Source organism: Muntiacus reevesi, chromosome 8 (genome assembly GCF_963930625.1).
Source record: "Muntiacus reevesi chromosome 8, mMunRee1.1, whole genome shotgun sequence".
NCBI lineage: Eukaryota > Metazoa > Chordata > Mammalia > Artiodactyla > Cervidae > Muntiacus > Muntiacus reevesi.
Window position 1 is genome coordinate 77,484,745 of NC_089256.1, and position 19,921 is coordinate 77,504,665.

The 19,921-nt window shown below is 36.2% G+C and overlaps 1 pseudogene; it reads right to left on the bottom strand.

Annotated features, from left to right (window-relative positions):
• Positions 1 to 9,628: 9,628 nt before the first annotated feature.
• Positions 9,629 to 13,813, bottom strand: LOC136172968 (small ribosomal subunit protein eS1 pseudogene; annotated as a pseudogene).
• Positions 13,814 to 19,921: the final 6,108 nt, after the last annotated feature.

Here is a 19,921-nt window from a genome sequence, read left to right on the forward strand (position 1 = left end):
TAATTGGCTTGTGACCAAGTGATTGGGCACACTCTCAAGGATGCTCATTTTGGAAGTTCATCTTTTTTGGTTGTTTGCTTGTTTGTTTCTAATTGGATTGGTTTACATACAAGAAAAGATAGGCATTTAAATTGAAGCAAAGTCAAGTGTAAAATATAGGTATTAGTTCATTGTCAGTCTGCGATCAATGAAAGCCTTACCTGGAAAGAGGTTCAGAGAAGACAGAAATCAAGAAACAGAAAACATGTAAAAAATTAAACACATACCCATTTATTAAGTTGAAAGATAGGAACCGCCCTCACCCCAGAAGAAAAAAAAACCCAAAATCAATAGGTGGCAAGCATAGAATTCTGAGTTTAGCAGTGAAATTAATTACTTCCAATTCCTCAAGATTGCAAGAGAAAATAATTTGTCTTGAAGTCAGTCCTGTGCACAACTGTTCCATATACAATTGGGATAATAATAGTAGCATAACATGGTAGGTTCTGATGCCAAGACAGATATTTTCCATTTAATCTCAGAGACTAAAAGTGACAACTGAAAATAAAAGCCTCCCCGTGCTCTACATTTAGTGATTCATCATGTCCTGGTGTCACCACCCTGCAGTAGGACATCACCACCTTAGTCTTCTTATTTCAGCTTAGTTTTCTTATTTCTGCATATTTGGTGCTCCAGGCTCATACTCCCTGGTATTATTATAGGCATTGTACTTGATGCAAAAGTAGGCTATCGTCTGGGAGAGCTCAGCATTTGTATAGTCATTTCCTTCTTTCATTTTGGGAGGAGGAGTAGATGACTGAGTAGTTGTAACATCAAAGAAAGATAAGGAGGATCCTAGAGAACCTCATAAATGTTAAGGGAAATGGGAGACAAGGAGAGGTTGACATCTAAGTCCTTGGGTAACTGGCTACTCAGTCATCAGGCTTACAACCACTCTTTGTGGTCCAGGAGTGGGGAAGGGCTTAAAGACAAATGATAAGTTGAGACGTTCAGGTAGAGAAAGGAAATGTCCCACACCTTGAAGCTCATAGTTTATGAGAGGCATGGTACCTGATGCTCATATTTGCATATGAGTTCTAAAAGTGAACAGTATAGGAGATAATCAGTGAGATGGGGACTGCAGGTTTTCTTATAACAAGCAAAGCATGAAACAGAAAAAATTATAAGCACATAAGATGAAGTAGGTAAGTGACCACAAGGCTTTGTAAAGGAACCATTTTTACCTAAGAAAGTTGCAAGGAATTAGATTGGAATGTATAATAAAAATAGACTACTATTGATGGACATCAAGCTTTCTGAAAATGAACTGTATGATGAAAAATGATCCCATCAGACTCTACTATAACCTCACGATAGCATTCATTTTAGGTAAGAAATCACATCATGTCAGTCAAATATAAGTATATCAGCAAAGGAAATTATATATATTATATATATAAAATATATGTATATATAATTTATGTAATATAAATACATATATAATATATAAGATCTTCTCTTTCTTGAAGATTACCCCTTCTGAATTGTGTAAATAATTGCATTGAGTGTTAATTACTTGGTTGTAGGAAGGGAAATAAGAATTTGTTATAGAGACCCTTTTTATTTTTCCTTTGTTGGTTAAAGGCAGGAGTTTTCTCTCCTTAAAAATAGTAACAACCAAAACCCAATGTTTTATCAATTTAAACCCGTCTTTATGTCATATGGAATCTAGCATAACATCTAGGCCTTTCTTCTTTCCGGTATGTATATAGGATGAAGAGAGGGGGCTTCCCTTGTGGCTCTGCTGTTAAAGAGTACACCTGCAATGCAGGAGACGCAGGTTTGACCCCTGGGTTGGGAAGACCCCCTGGAGGAGGCATGGCAAGGCATTCTGTTATTCTTACCTGGAGAATCACCACAGACAGAAGAGTCTGGCAGCCTCTAGTCCATGGGTCACAAAGAGTCGGACACGACTGAAGTGACTGAGCACGCAGGGAGTAGTACAGTGTGACATCAGATGCTGCGAAGCATGACTCCACCAAAACCCAGTAAAACCCACTAAGATTCAAAACAACGTCTTAATCTGTAGGAGGCTCTTCTCTGAGGTATAAATAAGATATTCATTATTCACAAATCTTTGCCTCCTCTGTTCCTCAAAGTTCTGTGCATTGCTTTGTATACAACTGGTTGGAGAAAAGGAAATTGTATCATGATCAAAAGTGGAAGATAGTCGCAGGCCCTACTCTAATTGAGACACATTTGTACTCAAGTTCCCATGGTTAGAATTAAGTTATATGATCACATATTATTGCAAAGGAAGCTGGAAATTTCAGCCCAATTTTGTGCCCAAGAAGAGGCGGAAAATAACACAATTAACCAGTTACTCAGTTTCTTCTCTGGTTTGCCAGTTTGCTTTCTGGCCTCTTCTTATCCCATACAAATAGCAGTCACTTAATTCTCAAGGGATTCAATCACAATCAATCAGAGTAATTTAGGTTATGCTCATTAATTGACAAAGGCAGTGTCTCAGTGGCTTAATGCTGCTTAAATTTATTTGTCACTCCACAATACATGCCCGGTACAGTTCAGCAGAGGGGCTGTAATCATAGCGATCACATAGGGAGTCAATGTGATAGAAGCTTCAGAAAGGCATATACTTTTATTATCACCATGGCAGGGGGAGCAGAATCCAGAACTCATATAACTGCTGCCTACATTTCATTGGCTGAAGCAAGCAACTTGTCCATAACAGCTTCCAAAATTTTAGAGCAGTGATGTTCCCAGAAGGAGGAGAAATGCAATATGTATCTTAATCTTTATGACCTTTCTACAATTCCAACTATTACATTCACTTCAAAGTTCTAAATATCCAGTAACTGTATAATACTCTCTATTAGGTCATTGTTTGTATGGCTCTTCATGACTTATCAAGCTACGAACTGAAAAGAAATTTGTCCTTCTCATCCAGTATGTAATGATGAACAAGGAGAAAATGACCACTATGCACGCTTCATTTCAGAAGAGTGGAGATGGGACATCACACGCAGTGGTCATAAAAATCATACAATCTTACTGAGTAGTAGTACTCATGCCTGGAAAATTCCATGAATGGAGAAGCCTGGTGGGCTGCAGTCCACGGGGTCGCAAAGAGTTGGACACGGCTGAGCAACTTGACTTTCAGTCTTTGTAAAAGTTTCCTTCTGTGTTTACTGGAGAAGTTCCTTCACTAGATTCAGATCCTGCTCTTTGGAAGGAATAGCTTTCAAATTTCTTCAGTGTCTTGCATGTGTGTGTGTCCACACACACACATGTGTGAGCAAGCGTGCCCACCTTAATTATATCCTTCCTGACTCTCATCCTTTGATTGCATCATCTAAAGAGGTCCCTTGGAAATGTGTCCTCATTGGGGTCTACACAGCTTCCACTGCTTTTATCCTATCATTGAACGTTTGAGGGCAAAGAAATGGTTTAATACTTAATAGAGAAAGCCACAATTACATTAAGCTCTTGCTGATCTTGGTAACACAGTTTCCCCCCCAAAAAGACAGCAAGGTTTGTCTGCTTCCTTCTAGAAATATCTTTGTTCCAGTAAGTTTTTATTTTTTTTCTTCTTAAACATAGGTCTTAAGATGGCTTTATTTCTCAATTCCTTTAGATCTATTTATTCTCTTTCAGCACGAGGCTATTTGAAATTATAGGCTTAGGTGGGAAAGAAAGACCCTTAGTTTGTACTTTGTCACAAAGCTGAGTGATCTTGTTTAATGGGAAACTTAACAGACATTAATCACTCAAACAACTTTTGACTCATTTACTAGATGTTGAGGCCAGAGCAGCTGGGTTTTTTAACTGGCAAGGCCACACATTTCTGGACTTTATTTATTCTCTTACATTTCTGCCTGAAAACTGTCAGCTCTTTTCTGTGCTTGAGCTCATTTCTCTTGTTTAGTACTCTGGTAAAAGCAGAAAATAAATGCCAACAAACACTATCATTCCATTTCTTTCCAAACACTTCCCACAGAGCTGCAGTCTTGTTAAGGACATGGACTGCCTTCCAAGTTACAAACAATAACAGTTTTGCCAACTGTATTTTCTCTTCATAAAATAGATCTTTAGTTTTCTAACTGCTGATACGAGTTTCCACATAGATCATTACTAAAATGCTTACCTATTTGTATCAGTTACAGTGGTGCTCTGACCAGGAAATAATTTCTGCACTGGTTAAAGAAAGTCTATAAAGCGGGAAACAAATAGCTCCAACATGAATTGTGGTACAAACTGCACAAAATTACTTTCTAACTATTATGTTCTAAACACACATTCCTAGTCTGTAGCCTATTTTTAAAAATCTGTTTATAACTTCCAGGAAGTCCAGTATATATTATGATAAGAACATTTTTTTCTTTTCCAAAAAACGTGCTAGAATATGATACAATACAGTTTTTAATCCCACATAGTTCCTTTGTGCTATTACTGGCAAATACATTTCTAGATGCTATAGCCCCAACAATATATGCATATAGTTTTGTGCAATTGATTGTTAAATCCATCACAAGAATAATGGATAATTTATTTACAATGTCCTTTATAATTGCATAGTTACTTTTGCTGTTGTTCTTTTTTTCCATGTGAATTCATATCACTTACTTTAAGCCTGAAGCTAGTATTTCTTATAAAGCAGGTTTGGCAGAAACAAATTATGTCTGCTTTTGTCTGTATGGGAATGCTTTATTTTTCCTTCATTTTTAAAAGATAGCAGATAGCATTCCTGGATACATAATTCTATTTGACAAGATTTGTTTGTTTGCCTACTCTTTCCTTTGAATACTATGAACATGACATCCTACTTCATGACTTCCGTTGTTTCTGATGAGAAATAAGCTGATAATCTTAGTGAGGTCCACTTTTACGTAAGCAGTAAACTACTCTTAAACTACTTTCAAGATATTCTCTTTGGCTTTGTCTTTCAGCATTTTTCTACAATGTTTCTACTTGTAGATATCTGCATTTATCGTGCTTGGAGTTTCATGAAATTTCTGGTTGTGTAGGTTAATATTTTCAAAAAATACAGAAGTTTCCTGCCATTATTTTCTAAATACTTTTCTCCTTCTTTCTTTTCCTTTTCTCTGGTACTGCCATTATGTATATAGGCATACCTTGGGGATATTACCTGCTCAGTTTCAGACCACCTCAATAAAGTGAATATTGCAATAAAGCAAGTTAGACAATCTTTTTGTTTCCTTGTGCATATAAAAGTTATGCTCACGTTATACTGTAGTCTAAGTGCATTATGTCTAAAAACCCAGTATATATATACCTTAATTAAAAATTCTTTATTACTAAAAATTGCTAACCATCGTCTCAGCCTTTAGTGAGTCATAATATTCTTGCTGGTAGAAGATTTAAAAAATTTCAAAAATTACCAAAATACTACACTGAAATGCAATGGGGCAATCTGCGTTGGAAGAATGGCATTAACAGATTTGCACTGTTGCCACAAACCTTCAATTTGCAAAAAAATGAAATATCTGAAAAGTACAATAAAGTGACATGCAGTTAAACAAATTATACCTATATGTTGGTGTGCTTAATGGTGTTCAACTTTTAAGAACTTTATTTTTCCTCATTCTGTTTTCCTTTTTTCTTCAAATTGTTTGATCTTCATCACTTGTGATTGAGTTGACTAAATCTTTCAGTTCAAATATACTGTTAAACCACTGTAGTAAATTTTTTAAATTTCTATTATTATATTTTTCAACTCTAAAATTTTTATTTTATGCATTTTGTATTATAATTTCTAAATTTTTGTAGATATTCTTTACCTGATACTACTTTGTCATCGTACCTTTCTTTGCCTGTTTAAATATGTTTTGCTTTAGTTTTGTAAGTGTGTTTATCCTTGCTAATATAAAGTTTTTCTTTAAATCCAACACTGGTTGATATAGCAGGTGACTTCTGTTGCCTGCTTAGTTTCTTTGCTTAATGGGTTGTACTTTCCTGTTTCTTTGACATATCTCTTTCTTTAAATTAGAAACTGGACATTTTATATAATATATTATGGAAGTTTGGGGTACTCTTCCTCCCCCCCAGTATGGAGCTTGTTACTTCTTCATTTCCTTGTTTAATGACTGACTCGATTATTCTGGTGAGGTCTATTTTGACTCCTCCCACCCTCCAGTGTGAAGCTTCTTTTGTTACTCTTAACATCAATAACCTCAGATATGCAGATGACACCACCCTCATGGCAGAAAGCAAAGAACTAAAGATCCTCTTCATGAAAGTGAAAGAGGAGAATGAAAATTTGGCTTAAAACTCAACATTCAGGAAACTAAGATCATGGCATCTGGTCCCATCTCTTCATGGCAAATAGATGGATCTAACAATGGAAATAGTGAGAGACTTTATTTTGGGGGGCCTCAAAATCACTGCAGATGGTGACTTCAGCCCTGAAATTAAAAGATGCTTGATCCATGGAAGAAAAGTTATGACCAACCTAGACAGCATATTAAAAAGCAGAGACATTATTTTGCCAACAAATGTCTGTCTAGTCAAAGCTATGGTTTTTCCAGTAGTTTTGTATGGATGTGAGAGTTGGACCATAAAGAAAGTTGAGAGATGAAGAATTGATGCTTTTTTAATGTGGTGGTCGAGAAGACTCTTGAGAGTTTTGGACTGCAAGGAGATCTAACCAGTCCATCTCAGAGGAAATCGGTCCTGAATATTCATTGGAAGGACTGATCCTGAAGAAGAAATTCCAATACTTTGGCCATCTGATGCAAAGAATCAACATATTGGAAAAGACCCTGATGCTGGGAAAGATTGAAGGCAGTAGGAGAAGGGGACGGTAGAGGATGAGGTGGTTGGATGGGATCACTGATGTAATGGACATGAGTTTGAGTAGGCTTCTGGAATTGGTGATGGACAGGGAAGCCTGGCGTACTGCAGTCCATAGGAAGTCCAAAAGTCACTCCACGCCTGAGTGACTGAATTGACTTGAGAAGTAGAAGAAAAAGAGAAAAGACCATAAGAAATATTTCAAACAATAATGGATGAGAAATTTCCCAAATTAATGTCAGACACCAAACCATAGCTTCAGGAATCTCAGAGACCATCAGTAGGATTAATGTAAAAAAAAATGAAACAAAAACCACCAATCAAACCCCAGGATACTTAGGACTATTAATTTTCAAGCCATGGACAATCAAAGATAAAGTTCTGATAGAAGTCAAATGAAAGAACACCTTACCTGTAAAGAAATGAATTTAAGATTAACTTGTGACTTCTCCTCAGTCCGTGCAAGCAAGAAGAGGCTTTAGTGAAATAAACTGTACACTGTACACTGATAAATTATTCTTTAAAATGGAGAAGCTATCCGAATGGGATAGGAGTTTGGGAGAGAAAGGATACAGGTATATATATAGCTGAGTTGCTCTAGTGTATACCTGAAACTGTCACAAAATTTAAAATTGGCTATACTTTAATATAAAATAAAAAGTTAAAACATGTAGAAGAAATTAAGACTTTCTCAGACAAATAGAAGTTGAAGGAATTTCATTTCTGCCTTGCAAGAAATGTTATGAGTTCTTTAGACAGAAGGAAAGTGGTATGTCATAAACTTGAATCTGCATAAAGAAAAGATCTTCGAAGAATAAATAGATGAAGGTAAAACATGAACTTTAATTTTTCTCATTTTTAATCAGTCTAACAACAATTGGCTAAACATGATACCAACAATGTATTTAATTGTATAAACTATATATATTAGAAAAATTATGCTTATATATGCTTACTGTAAGACAAATGAATGGTAGCAATAAAACAAGGGATAAAAGGGAGGTATTAAGATTGTTTTGTTATTATTAAGTCCTCACACTACCTGTCAAATGGCATAGTGCTATTTGAAAGTAGACTTTGATTAGCAACATATAAAAAGATAAAAATAGGAAATACAAGAGATACACTAACAAAGGAGAGAAAATAGAATCGTATGACAAATCACAGGTGGCAGAAAATGGCAAGGAAGACAAAAAAAGAAATGAAGAAAATGAAAACAGTAACAAATATGATAGATCCACCTATACTAATAACCACTTTGAATGTCCATGGTTTAAATGCAACAGTTAAAGACAAATTGTCATAGTGGATAAAAAAACAAGACTCAAATATATTTTCAGAGAAGGCGATGGTACCCCACTCCAATACTCTTGCCTGGAAAATCCCATGGACTGAGGAACCTGGTGGGCTGCAGTCCATAGGGTTGTGAAGAGTCGGACACAACTGAGCGACTTCACTTTCACTTTTCACTTTCAATCATTGGAGAAGGAAATGGCAACCCACTCCAGAGTTCTTGCCTGGAGAATCCCAGGGATGGGGGAGCCTGGTGGGCTGCCATCTATGGGGTCACAGAGTCGGACATGACTGAAGCAACTTAGCAGCAGCAGCAAGTAAATTTTATTAACAAGAAATCCATTTTAAATGAAGAAATGATGAGTGCTTCCCTTCTGGCCAAGATGTATTCACATGGACCAGATTTACCTTCCCATGTAAATTAACTTAAAAACTCTAACCAATCATACACAAAAAAAGGCAAGATATTTGAAATAATATAATGTGTATAATATGGTTATGTAAATAGAATAAAGTAGTAAATGGAGAATCCCATGAAGAGTCAGATATGCTTCATGTCATACGAATTTTAAAGGAAAGGTTTAATTGATAGAATTTGTGTTATCTGTTGACATCATGTTTGTTCAGATTTTAAAGGGAAGACAGATATCACACTTCTAATGCCTAAGTTTGGAACCATTTTGTAGCTAGGTGAAAAATCAAAATAATTTTTTTCCCCTATAAATCTAAACTGGAGAAAGTGTAACGAACTTGTGGCTAAATAGGCCTCTTAACATGTATTCCAGATGAGAGATCTACTATGTCGTGGGCAGTGTTGGATAGCTGACTGCCAGCAGCAGATCCCAGGTATACTCTTTGCAGGCAGGTGGTTCACAATGAGAGAACTCCTAAGGATGGAGTCATATTTATCTCCCTCTTCCTGTTGTGTGAATCAGCTAAATAACTCTTCCCTCCTGGGAAAAAGTAAGGAAGTTTAGAATCGAATGTTCCTCTCCTGCTGTTCCTTCCAGAAATGGAGTGAATAAGTCCTTCTCATGTTGCACACAGGAAGACAAGTGTCCTCTGTCACCTGTAAAGTAAAAACACTGACTTATCTCAGAAATAAAACAGAAGAAGAAGCTAAAATCAAGCGTTATTTGCTGTTTCTTCCTGTAAAAGAGTCTGAAAAGAAGTACTTGGGAGGTCAACTTGAAGTTATTATTTCATCTTATTTGTCACATGCAAAGCTACTCTTCACTTAATTATTTAAAATTTTCCCTTCATGCAGATATGGTAATCTTTTTACCATTAGTTAATTTTACTTTGTTGGCTTTTGTGCTTAGAGCAATTTGAATTTGACAGTTGGAGCATTTTAATAAAGAAAGTCAGTTAAACACCTGTCGAAATTATTCCCTATATATACAACAGTGGAATATAAATTTGCATTGAAAAAGATTTATTAGAAAAGTTTAGCTGGCTATCACCTACTTTTACTGCCTTTTTTTTTTTTTTTTTTAACACAAATAAGACCTTTTTTCAATCACCATTAAAAGTCCGAATTTTTCACAGATTTTTGGACAGCTGACTCATAGCCATCAGTTTGATCAACTTTAGTGCTTGTCTCATCCCCAATAACTTTTCCAAAAATGCTATCTTCCCCATGCAGTTTCATGAGTTTTCCGAGTTCATACATGGGGTTCTTCAGCATATTTGCTTTTGTAACAATGTCATCATGGAGCAGATAAATCGATTGACAAACATTTTCTATGTGTTTTCCAGTGCTGTCTGGAATCAATTTATTGACCACCCTTTTTAAGACGTTTGTCTGCACCTCTCAGGTCATGATTTACATTGTGATCTTGTGGATCTGGCTGACCTACCAATGCTGGGCATAAAAGGTCTTCTGAATCTAACTGTTGCATTTTCAGTAAAACTCACACAGATGAAGCAAGTTACCATTGGTAGTGCTGACATCAATGTGAGCTTCAATCTCAGTCTGACATTTTTTGACCCATAGAGAACATTTTGTCACAGGTGAGATCCGTGCCATGGAAATTAGTCAGGCATTTTTTACCCAGAACGTCCTCAGTAATTAGCTTGAATTTCCTAAATGCAACTTCATCATTCTGCAGATCAGCAAGGCTCACTTCAAAAACACAACCCTTGAAGCCATCAGTTGTGATTTTTGTTCCTTGGGTTCTCATGACCAGTGTTTTCCCAAGATTTCTTGTATGGAGCCTTGCTGATGCTTGCACATCACACCAATCCTTCTTAGAAAATGAGTCAACCACTTTCTTCTTGGCTCGCTTTTGGCTGCTTTTGTAAGGTTCTTGTTCTTCCTGACTACCACGGTGCTACTCAGAGATCTAAAAGGGCTACTGCCTTTTTAAATATGAAAGAGCCACCCAAATGCTGTTAGAGTTGATGAAGGTAAATATTCTAATGCAGTGTGCTTCAGTAAAATACAGTAAGAGCTATTTTAGAGGCTATAAAAAAATAAACATCAGTTAGAAATCATGATTTTAAATCTCTCCTTAATTCTCTGTTGTTGTTCTTTCAAGATATCTTTTACTATCACCTTAAAACATATGTGTGTGTGTGTGTGTGTGTATACATATATATTAACATGCTTGTTTGTATAACTCAAACAGGTTTTTAGAACTCTCAGCTTAGTTGCTACAAGTAGCTACCAGAACGATTATCAAGTTTTCAAAGAAATCATAAAAGAATATTGTCAGATTGCATCCTTGAATTTCACTTGATGAAATGATTTTCTTTTCCATGCATTGCTTTACTCAGTTGAAAATTTGATTTGTTTTCACTGAAATAATTTCAGATTAAAGTTCTTAGTTCATAATGCCTTGATCCTTTCATATAAAATATGTTTTGGAGATTTGTTCATTCAAAGTCATGACATGTGAAAAATTTTAGATTCTCTTCAGAGGTGCCTTTGGGTCCATAACTACTTGTTAACTGTGTGAAAACTGGGACTTGTCTCCTATTAAGCCTTCAGATAGTCTGTGTATTCTCTTCTAATGTAATATGCTTATCTTCTGAGCTTTCCCCAGATGACAAGTTTCATGAGGGCATAAACCTAACTTCTGTAGCTTTGATATCTGTCTGTGTTTGCATGTATTAGATAACCCAAACATTTACAGAATGAGGAATGAGTATGTTTAGCCTTATAACTAGTATCTCTTGCATCACTGAGTGATTTATATGCCTTCCCTTTAAACATTTTGAGAGTAAAATAAATAAATAAATAAAATAAATAAACCTTTTGAGATTGAGGAAGAAATATTTGTTATATAAGTCCATTGGATTTCATGTATTTTTTCTTCTTCAGCACTGTTTAAATTTGATGTTTGAATGACTTCTTCTTAAGGAAGATTTACCATTGTCTAAATACTTAGACTGACGGAAATCCTTGCTTGTTATTGTCTGTTTACAGCTCCATAAGGGATTAGATTAGTGACCAAAGGGCACATATTTTGATGCTGACATTGAAAGACAAATATCCAAAGAATGTACACTTTGATGATGCGATATCCTTCAGATATCATGTTGAAACATGATAATGGTGTAGGACAATTTGAAGTGCAGGCTACTGACTGTATTAAGTGCAAGGGCTCAGTGCGTTTTAAGTCATTTATGCTCACTGGCTTGTTAAGATGGCATGTTTTGTCAAAGAGGTTGGAAAACAGAATCTTGTAGTAAATTCAGATAGTTTTTATTTTTTATCAGTATTTCTAACCCACTGGTTTGATGTTTCATGATTTTCATAAACTCATGATAAGTGAAACTCAGATTATAATTTAAATTTATTCTGAATATGTTATAAACATTGCAAATGTTTATAATTATGTTAAAATATATTTTTTTAATTTTCAAATTTTCCCCAGAAAACGTTTTACAGAATCTTCAAAGTGGTTTTCGAAGGCAAAACCAGACAGATGAAAACTATTTTCCTTAAAGTTATGTGTAAAAGAACACGAAGATGAACTTCAAAACACTTACTATTTTCAGTCCATTATTCATTTGTAAACTAGTAAATGCAGAAAGTTGTAGAATATTCCAGAGGGTAAGTTTTATTTCCCATTTAAGGAGAATAATGTGGCTACCAAATACACTACTTCTAATTTTGGTGCTTTCTCCAAATACACTACTTTGGTACCTTCTTCAAAAAGCAATTATCATCTACTGCTTGAACTTTTAATTTTTCCAGCGTGTATATATATCTAGAGTTTTAACCATAGACTCATGCAGTTGTTCATCATGAGACCGTTCTTAAAATTTGAAGAAAATAAAGATACCTGATTATATACACTTAACACATTGAGATATCACTCACATGCCCTATCAAAACAAGTGCTTATTTAATGGTAGTACAAGTACTATATCAAACACATTTACTCAAATCATATTACCTCTGGGCTCCTGTGTATATTCACACATGATTTACTCTAGCGTATTCCTTTTCTTGGTTACTATTATCACTATTCATCTAATTAATGTGTGCATCAAGGGGCAGTTTGCATAAAGACTCACTTAGTTAATCATTTGCCCTTAAGTCAATCCTAAAGTAAGAAGAAAGCTAAATATCACTATTGGAATTAAAATGATACATAAGAAGATATATAAAATATATGTATCGACGTGGAAACGGAGAGCGGCGAGTGGAGGTCCCAGGGTAGCTGGGCGGAAGGCGGGATGGGAGACCGGGATGGGGAATTCGTGTAACTCTATGGCTGATTCACATCAATGTATAACAAAACCCACTGAAAAATAAAATTTAAAAAAGTAAAAAAGATAAAAAAAAAATAAATAAATAAAAAAAAAAATAAAAAACAAAAAAAAAAAAAAAAAAGGAGAAGCAGAGACAGCGACTCCTAGAGAAATGGAAAATTGAGAAAAGCATGTGGGACAAGCGATGGCAGTGAAGAGGACTGTGAGGAACCTGGAAGAGACAGCTTTATGAAAGATAATGAGCCTTGTAGGTAGCGAGTGGGGAAAGGAGAGAAATTCAGAGAAAAAGCAGGATCTCCGGAGAGTTAAAGACTCATGGACGAAGCCCAGAAAAGGAAAGAACTGGAGTCAGGCATGGCTCTTGCTCAGCTTCCAGGGTCTTGGTTTGCTGAGTAGGCATCGAACCTGAAACCCTGCGGTGGAAATGAGGGATCTTAACCACTGAACCATGAGGGAGTTTTCCAACTTTAGTGATCTTTTGTTTTTTATTTTCCATTTATTTTTATTGGTTGGAGGCTAATTACTTTACAATATTGTAGTGGTTTTTGTCGTGCATTGACATGAATCAGCCTTTGATTTGCATGTGTTCCCCATCCTGATCCCCCCTCAACTTTACTGATCTTGATTCAGTATTTTCTTAATGGATTAAAATAATATATTTTGGACTTTGTTAATAAGTACATATGTGAAATTAAGGATGAAAATCACATTATTATTTTAAAAATATATTTATTTCCGTACTGTATCTTCATTGCTTCAGTGTCTTTTCCCTGGTTCCGGCGAGTGGTGGCCGCTCTGGTTGCAGTGCGCACGCCTCTCATTCTGGTGGCTTCTCTTCTCTTGCAGCCCAGGCTCCAGAGCGCAGCGGCTTCAGTGGTTTCACCTCCTGGGCTCCAGAGCTCTGGCTCAGGATTTGAGACTCACGGAATAGTTGGCCCTCAGCATCTGGGATCTCGGAGCAGGCAACAACCCGCATCTCTTGCATTGCCCAGTGGATTCTTTACCACTTACCGTAGGGAGGCCCATGTATTTTTAAATACAGGTATTTTATAAAGATTGGAAGAAATCTTCTGTATGTTATTTACTGCTTGTATTAGTTTTAAGTTTTTTTGAACTACAATAAGATAATGTTGAGGATTTCCCTGGTGGTGCAGTGGATAAGTATGTGCCTGCCAGTGTAGGGTGCACAGGTTCCATCCCTGGTCTGGAATGATGCCTCAGAGCAACTAAGCCCATGGGCCACAACTACTGAGCCTGTGCTCTAGAGCCCAGGAGCCATAACTATGGAAGCCCGCACTCTCTAGAGCCTTTGCTTCAAAACAAGAGAAGCCACTGCAATGAGAAACCCGTGCACTGAAGCTGCAACTAGAGAAAGTCCACTCACAGCAATGAAGACCCAACTTAAGCAAGATAAATAAGCTTTGAAAACGAAATAGAATATTGACAAAGTCACTGAATGAAGAAGTAAAATGAAAGAAGAGAATGGGAACCCACTCCAGTGTTCTTGCCTGGAGAGTTCCATGGATAGAGGAGCTCGTGGGCTGCCATCAGCGGGGTTGCAAAGAGCCTGGCATGAGTAAGCAGTTGACCTTCAAAGCTGTGTTCATAGATTTCTCTCCTGAGGAGTGGGAGTTCCTGGACTCTGCCCAGAGGACCTTGTACAAGGACGTGATGGTGGAGACCCTCAGGAACCTGCTGTCTGTGGAAGACACAGGTTTGATCCTTGCTCTGGGAAGATCCCACGTGTCACAGAGCAGCTATACCTGTGTGTGGCTCGACTACAAGCCAGCACTCTGGAGCCTGGAAGTTGCAACTACTGAGCCTACATGGGAGAACTACTGAAGCCCATGCACCCAGGAGAAGCCGCAGCAAGTGAGGAACACAAACACTGTATCTGGAGCGTAGCCCCTACGTACTGAACCTGGAGAAAAGACCAACCAGCAATGAATACTCCCCTGAGCCAAAAGAAATGAATACATTAAAAATTAAAATATTAAATTGATATCTATATAAAAAACATATGTATCAAGAGTTACAAATGTTAACTCAAGTTTTGAATAGATGATTACATCCTAGTTTCTTACCTTAAAGAACGTAATGGAGAATGGAAGAAGGCTAAACATATCAGAATGAAATAGGATTATCCTTTATCTATAAATTTGTAATGAAGATAGTATAGATTAGAAAATAATTTCATACAAATATACAATTTAGCAGGCAAAATTGAGCAGATTCTTGAATTCATGTAGCTAAATGTTATTTTCAGAAAGTTCACACCCATATACTTACATACTTCACATACATGCATAAAGCAGGATTTTGTTTCTATTCTCTGTATGCACAGCATGGAAGAACACTAAACTATTTTCTGTTTTACAGACATGTGTTTAAGATTAAACACACACACACAGACATACACACAAGTATTCAACTCAGTGAAGGAAAAACAGAAAAGTGCTTTTCTATTCTATACATCTAAATGTTAATCTAAATACCGAAGACAACATTTGGCAACTAGATGTGCTTTATGTATGATTCTTTATTATTTTTTATTAATTTTATTGAAATATAGTTGCTTTACAATGTTGTGTTCATTTCTGCTATACAGCAAAGTAAATCAGCTATATGTTTCATATATCCCCTCATTTTTGGATTTTCTTCTCATTTAGGCCACCATGGAACATTGCGTAGGGTTCCTTGAATTATACAGTAGGTTCTCACTAGTTATCTATTTTATGCATAATATTAGTAGTGTATATAATAATCCCAGTCTCCTAATTCATCCCACCCCTTTCTTCCCCCTTTGGTATCCATGCATTTGTTCTCTATGTCTATGTCTCTATTTCTGCACGGCAGCTGCTGGCTCTCCACTCATGCTATATCAGGATCTACTTAAGGAACTTTATAAAAATACTGATGCCAAGACTTTACACCAAAGATTTTGATACACTGTTTCTGGGCTTAGGTCTTTATTAGGATAAAGAGAGCTAGTGTCTAAAGCCATTTTTGGAGATAAGCAACTATTTGAAATATCACAAGTAGTGAGAAACATGTTAGAAGAAGAATCAGTACTAGTATCTGGTAAGCTGCCCAGTATGTGGTACAGAACTAGGATGGACCTGTTCTCTTTGAGCCTGACCTTCCTTATGTGCAAAATGAATGGTTTGAATTAAATGATGTTTAACATAGATTATGCAGAACTCCAGTTCTAAAATGTCTGATGTTGTCATCACGTATACATGCATTTACAGAATTTGATAGGAACACAGTGACAAATAAAATTGCAGACAACTTGTAATTTGATAGCAGTTGTTGAAACAGTTTGTTTACTGGCAAAACCTCGCTCTGAAAGATTTTACTTTCAGTACATTACTTTTATAGACTAGAATCATGACGAAATAAAAATATTATATTTGGCATCATAAGACTGACTTATATTTCAGCTGTGCTCTGTACATCTTGTATGGCCTTGTACATGTTTGACCTCATTAAATTCTGATGTCTTCATCTTTAAGGTGGTGGTGGGTAGGATAATACATGACAATTATTCAGAGAGCTGTTATGAAAATAGCACTGTATGTTTAGTATTCTTTAATTAAAATTTTTAGTTATATTTTTAAGAATTGAAAGACTTTTACAAGATGGGAGATAGAATATGAAACTCTAAAGATTAAAAAAATAAGAATTTATAAATTTGTAGACAGGTTATTTGAAAAATGATTTTTAGTGAATGTGGCTTTGGGTTTTTAACGCAACCTTAATCTAGTAACCCTAGAAAAGAACTTAAGATAAAATAAAATATACTTCACCGATGATTTAGTTTGGGAGATGCTTTTATTGTCTTGGGATTTATTTTATCTCAGTGGACATAAGATGTGGGATCAGTGTATCTCAGAGTGAAGCAGGAATAAGACCCTCAAGGAACTGCAAATATGTTACCTTGATGATTGATGAGTACGAAAACAAGATGATTTTCTGGATGTTTGGGTATGTTCATAAGATCTTTTGGTCCAGCCACAATGCATCTGTGAAACACTACACAAAGTGAATTACAATGATAACAATAAGTTCACTCATTTATTTGTTCTTTGAGCAATTATTGATTAGACAACTAATGTCAGGAAGATCTCCTAGAGGAGGACATGGCAACCCACTCCAGTGTTCTTGCCTAGAGAATCCTATGGACAGAGGAGCCTACAGTCCACGGGGCTGCACAAAGTCAGACACGACTGAAGCAACTTAGCACATACACACACATATACATTAGGAACCGAACATTAACAAGATCCTTGATCTCATAGAGTTTTCACTGTACAAGGAGGAGCTAGACATTATCATAAAGTCATTTAAATAACTTGCCAATTTTAAATGTTACAAAATGCTTATAGTAAAGTGCTTGAGAGCATGGAATAGAGGACATTTATGAAGAAGAAATAGTGTAACTAGGTTCTGAAAATGAGTAGCAGTAATTATTTGGAGGTATGAGAGAGCATCCTTTATAGAGATATCCCTACCAGGCTTCAGGTGTTTTCTGCCTTCAGACTGCACAGCTCCATTTCCTTGCTAATGTTTTGCTAACTTATCTGGCTTGTGTTCAATGGCAGAGTGTCCGATGCCTCTAGGATCCAGTTCCCTTTCAGTTTACTTTATCTCAACACAAGGGGATTATTCTTTTTAATGGAAAGGTGTAGTATTTTCTGGGAGAGCTCCAGGATTTTCCTCACCCTTTTCTCGTATACTTTGAGTTCATATCCTGAATTTTCCAGGTTTTTCAAAGTGAACACAAAATCCAAAAAGAACTCCACATTTAGTCCTCTTCCTGCATTTCCAATTCCTCACTTAGGCAGTGTGCATCTTTGTTTGAAAGGTGGGAAGGAAGTAGGCCAATACCTGCTAAAAGAAACACAGATGAATATATCAGAAACTTATTCTGCTAAATCGCTTGAGATTCTTTTTGGACATTTAAGTGAATATGTAAAATATGCAATTAAACATGTAAGTAAAGAGGTCAGATAAAGGCTTAGGTTTATCTTAGAAATTTGTTTTGATTTTGATGTTACCTATCTTTGTTCGTATACAAATACAGACATTTGTATTGATGTTGATGTTATATATTGTTGTTGAAATATCTATGTCTATGTATTTGTTGTTGCCGATGTTGTTTAGTCTATAAGTCATGCCTGACTATTGTGCAAGTCTGTGGACTGCTGTGGACTGTAGCCCAACAGGCTCCTCTGTCCTTGGAATTCTCCAGGCAAAAATACTAGGGTGGGTTTCCGTTTTCTTTTGCAGGCGATCTTCCCAGATCAGGGGTTGGACCTGCGTCTCCTGCACTGGCAGGTGGATTCTTTACCACTGAGCCACCACGGGTCTATTTTTTAACTTGCACGGCAATAACTCTGACCTTGTAATAAGTAATAAATACTATAGCATATGTGTTTAGAAAGACTAATATAAAATTAGAAGACTATTCAGTGTTCAAAATGTTCTAGCAGAATCTTTCAGAATGATTATAATATTCATGTTCACTCCTTTAACTGTACAGACTTTCTGACCTTTGAAGAAAATTTTGGATTATAGCTGTTGAACATGACAGCCAACATAACAAGCACTCATTCTCCTACTCTAGGTAAGAATTAGTCATTAACGATATGATTGATGTACTAATATCAAATTTTCAATACAAAGTTTATAATGACTGCCTTAAGTTGTTTCTGATACTACTTCATGTGTCTCTCTAAATCCCTTTCCATAAGATATGTATTTCTCAGGAACCTTGGCATTTTGGGGATCTCACCATTTCATCCTCACCCACACCACATGGATCATGTCTCCTAGCCAAGCATTCTGGTGCTCCCCTCTTATGGTGCTCCCTCTTATGGTACTCCTTAGGAAATGATCAGGAAACATTTATTGCAATCAAAATTATTTTAAACATTTTCAGCATAAGATTATCAACTATACACAAACTAAGGCTAAACTTGGGTGCAGTTTGTTTATTGAGAGGAGCAGTTTCCTGGCAGAAAATTTAGGGGAAGGAAATATGACGCAGAGGAAAAGTAAAATCTAATATGTAAAGAAACACACTACATGTGTGCATGCATGCTAAGTTGCTTCATTCAAATCTGACTCTTTGCAGCCCTATGGACTGTAGCCTACCAAGGGATTGTCCAGGCAAGAATAGTGGAGTGGGTTGCTGTGTCCTCCTCCAGGGGATCTTCCTGACCCAGGGATCAAACCCACATCTCTTGTCTCCTGCATCGGCAGGTGGGTTCGTTACCAATAGTGCCACTTGGGAAGCCCCAAATACACTATACACAAACACATGTACACATTTATATAACTGAAAATTGAGAAAAACTGAACACTAATTCATTTATAGAATTTTAATTTATAGAATGCTCAACCTAGAAGTGTATTCTTTTTTCAGAGAAGAACGTTACTAATACACCCTCTGTTTCTGGATACTAGGCCTCTAGATTCAGTTCTACCAGTTAACTCTATGCCTTGCTGTATCACTCAACATCTCTGGGACTCACTTTTCTCTTTTATTAAGTATGAATAATACAGTGATTGTATTACTGGTTTCTATCACTGGTTGAACAACAGAATCACTGAGGAATTTACATTTTAAAGCCCAAGCTGATTTTTTAGGCCCCAAATAAGATCTACTGGGTTAAGTAGTGCCTACTAAACAGTAACTTCTACTTTGAATTTTCAAAGTATTTGAAATGAGCAGTCCATTTTGAGAATTGCTAGACTAGATTATTACTAGTAACACTTCTGCTCTCAGCAACTTTAGGGTCTGTAGCTTAGCTAGAAATAAGAAATAAATATCACTAGAATGTTAAAATTATATGCTTCAAATGAAAAATAGTCAGAAAGTTGATTGTTTATATATACAACCTAACTTAGATGCGATTCTTCTAGGGCACAAAGAGTAAGTTGAGAGCTACATGTATATACAAGGACTATCAACTTTCAACCAATAGGATTTGAAACTCTCAAGGTATTAAACTTCTACAATTTTACTTTCATAATTTGACATTAATTCAAAGTAAATAATACTAAATAATTTATTTTAAATATTCTA